General features: G+C 46.4%; 1 non-coding gene across 1 annotated transcript; it reads right to left on the minus strand.

Annotated features, from left to right (window-relative positions):
* Positions 1 to 1,624: 1,624 nt before the first annotated feature.
* Positions 1,625 to 1,706, minus strand: trnal-aag (transfer RNA leucine (anticodon AAG)). Its single transcript has one exon. It is a non-coding gene; the product is annotated as a tRNA-Leu (tRNA).
* Between the last annotated feature and the right edge of the window lie 2,328 nt (positions 1,707 to 4,034).

Consider the following 4,034-nt stretch of genomic DNA (forward strand, 5'->3'; position numbering starts at 1 on the left):
GGTGCCAATTCTCACACGTTGAATAACGACAGACACCTTCCAAATGAGGTCTTTCAGAGACGACTTTGGGATACATTTGACAGACAGACTAGTTGAGGAATCCGTGGTGCACTGTGACACCAGCACATCAGCTTCTTCCCTGTCTTTGAACCGGGCCGCCTGCGCAAGGAATGCGAATGCGGTAATGCTTTTCGTGGAAGGATCAGAAGGGGGTAACTACACTCTCAAACAGAATGGCATATGATCAGAACCAGGTTGGAGAAAAACTTTACAATGCTTTTGCACAGTAATTAAACGGAGCGGCATTGCATTGCACTACGAGCGACGATTTATTCGAGCAAACTCGAAGGCAGGTTTGCACATGGGAAAGCAAGCAAACAAGCTCCGTTCTTGTCGATGTCAAAGGCTGCAGTTGAAGAGCAAAGCAGTTTCTGCCCAGTTGCGAACTGGGGACCTTTCGCGTGTAAGGCGAACGTGATGACCACTACACTACAGAAACAAGCCTCGGTCGTCCCCGCTGCAGCTCAGTGGCATCCAGCACTGAAAGTTGAAGCCATTCGACCTTTCACCTTTCTGTTTCCGTTAGCTCGTTGTTTAATGGGACTTGTTTAATTTTGGCTATGTGGTGAGCATGGACGAGATACACCGAAGTATCTGTTTCCACGCGGTGTACCCCAATAACGTTGTGTCGCTTACACCTGCTTTAAAGAATTACGTTTTTGCGGAGCTTACCGTCGCAGTCTGTGGCAAAATCTTTTCGTCTGTTCGACTGCTCACGGGAAAGGTAGCATTGTGAAACACTGCAGAAACGAACGACTTCCTTACTTTTGCTCCGACTGACCATACTCCGTGAAAATTTCCCAGATTCTCAGTTGAGGATTTTTGCAGCTGGAAGTTACCTCAGAAACCCTGTTAATTCGTAATGTATTGAGCGAATCGCAAAACAGAAAGCATTTAACACGGAACACAAACAAAACGGGAAAACCAAATGCATTTTCAGACACAGCGAGCATGAATGCTAAATGTGAGACAGTCAGGGGGCATGAGCCATAACGTAATCACACAACTAACAACAGGGCAATTCCAAACTACTCTTTCAAACATACTGGAGCCTGAGTGCACCACCACTTCCCAGACAATGCTGCAAAGAGACAAAAAAAGAACATAATAAGAATGGGCCATAAAAAGTGAATTTCACCAATCACAGTCTCGATTAGATTACCTTTCCCTTCCGATGACTCCAGGACTGAAATGAAGGAAGTGGGAGAAATTCAATAACATATGACATCGAAATACATTGGAACGATTTTCTCATTGGCCAGAAAACCAAATAACGACGAGTCGAGTCACCGTAGGACTCTGTTTCGCAACAACGATGAAATAGCAGTCTCCATTCGGTTCCAGTAAAAGCTCAACTTGCCTGGAACAGAAAGCAAGAGTAGAGCCGCTGGCGATTTTCCGCGCGGGAGGCGAACACGAGCATGACAGCACAGACACTTTGGAAAATTCGGCACTTACCAACACCACAATCAATTCCCCGGGAAGCAAACTCATTTTGCTTCTGTTTTAAACAGAAATGCCGCAGGGGATCGAAACAGCATTTAAACTAGCTGCTCCGCAGAAATGGCAGCGGTGGGATTCGAACCCACGCCTCTGTCGAGGCTGGAGCCTTAATCCAGCGCCTTAGACCGCTCGGCCACACTACCAACACGCCCACGACTCCATTTTCTTGCACTTCCAATTGTGTTCCTGCATAACAACAGATGTAAACTCACGTGAAAAGGGTTCCATGATCCCTCTCCGACTCGCACAGCTGCTGGGATGTGCCCGTCTACAATATCAATTTCTCAGCAGTTAACGATAGCCCATCAATCCAGACAAAAATCACTGGTAAACTGAGTCTATCTTCTCAGACTTCGATTCAGCTACAGATGTATCTGTGAGTGCGTGAGAATATATGATCGATTATGATTGGGTCAAATTACCATGAGCTACTTGACATTACTGCAATTTCGATTCTTGCTTTGCTCAATGATTTCACCCATTGCTCGAAACAGGACAACTTTCACGTTTACACGGAACATGAAACACACCGGACTACAGGGGAAATGCACAAAGCTGAGCAGGCCGTTTCCCAAATCATACCGTGCAGCATAGTTTCAGTCACTGTGTCTGTTTTGCAGAATAAGGTTCCCAAAGAATGTTCCACCCTAAAACCGGAGGTAGCATTACAATTCGAGAAGGACAGATTACATTGTGAGGAAGGTCTGACCTCGGGGCCGGTTCGAGATGCCACTTTCCTTGCCTTTTACCTAACCGTGCAATTTGCTGCAGATTGCACATGGACATGAGCCTCATGGATACCAACTGAGTTGGAAACCTGTGTGGGAATCGATGAGAAAAAGCGACTCAATAAAGTTTAACAAGTTCCATGGTGCTTATTAGAAATGCAGTTTCTCTTCACCTCAATCCAAAAGGCAGTTTCCGAACATAGTAACAGAAGTCAAAAGGTAATTACCTCACCCCACCCCCACTCCGGAAGAGGTGCTAACTGCCCTTGATTGCTTTTTGTTCACGATGTGAAGAGCTCTCACGCCTGAGTCACCGTCACGTCTCTGGTTGCTGAGTGAATCACAACGAAGGACTTTCTCCAGAGCTGCAACTGCCTCACTTCCCCACTCGCCCTCCCCGTTTACATTTTCCTGCTCGTCAGTGATTTAATGAAAACCAAATGGATGCGATGTCATTCTGTAGCCTCTCTGTCGATTCCTCCGTTTCCGTTCCAACCTGGCTTAGATCTCGGGGCGCACCTTAATACTAGCGACGCTATGAAAGCACAGGTCCAGAGGTTCCTCTGAGAGTGGAATTTCTTTCATTGCTGTTGCTGATTGAATGAACCACTAACGTGCGAACTGCTCCAAAACATGATTCAGGACCTCTGGTGCCAATTCTCACACGTTGAATAACGACAGACACCTTCCAAATGAGGTCTTTCAGAGACGACTTTGGGATACATTTGACAGACAGACTAGTTGAGGAATCCGTGGTGCACTGTGACACCAGCACATCAGCTTCTTCCCTGTCTTTGAACCGGGCCGCCTGCGCAAGGAATGCGAATGCGGTAATGCTTTTCGTGGAAGGATCAGAAGGGGGTAACTACACTCTCAAACAGAATGGCATATGATCAGAACCAGGTTGGAGAAAAACTTTACAATGCTTTTGCACAGTAATTAAACGGAGCGGCATTGCATTGCACTACGAGCGACGATTTATTCGAGCAAACTCGAAGGCAGGTTTGCACATGGGAAAGCAAGCAAACAAGCTCCGTTCTTGTCGATGTCAAAGGCTGCAGTTGAAGAGCAAAGCAGTTTCTGCCCAGTTGCGAACTGGGGACCTTTCGCGTGTAAGGCGAACGTGATGACCACTACACTACAGAAACAAGCCTCGGTCGTCCCCGCTGCAGCTCAGTGGCATCCAGCACTGAAAGTTGAAGCCATTCGACCTTTCACCTTTCTGTTTCCGTTAGCTCGTTGTTTAATGGGACTTGTTTAATTTTGGCTATGTGGTGAGCATGGACGAGATACACCGAAGTATCTGTTTCCACGCGGTGTACCCCAATAACGTTGTGTCGCTTACACCTGCTTTAAAGAATTACGTTTTTGCGGAGCTTACCGTCGCAGTCTGTGGCAAAATCTTTTCGTCTGTTCGACTGCTCACGGGAAAGGTAGCATTGTGAAACACTGCAGAAACGAACGACTTCCTTACTTTTGCTCCGACTGACCATACTCCGTGAAAATTTCCCAGATTCTCAGTTGAGGATTTTTGCAGCTGGAAGTTACCTCAGAAACCCTGTTAATTCGTAATGTATTGAGCGAATCGCAAAACAGAAAGCATTTAACACGGAACACAAACAAAACGGGAAAACCAAATGCATTTTCAGACACAGCGAGCATGAATGCTAAATGTGAGACAGTCAGGGGGCATGAGCCATAACGTAATCACACAACTAACAACAGGGCAATTCCAAACTACTC

The sequence above is a fragment of the Chiloscyllium punctatum genome, unplaced genomic scaffold (genome assembly GCF_047496795.1).
Source record: "Chiloscyllium punctatum isolate Juve2018m unplaced genomic scaffold, sChiPun1.3 scaffold_1527, whole genome shotgun sequence".
Lineage (NCBI taxonomy): Eukaryota > Metazoa > Chordata > Chondrichthyes > Orectolobiformes > Hemiscylliidae > Chiloscyllium > Chiloscyllium punctatum.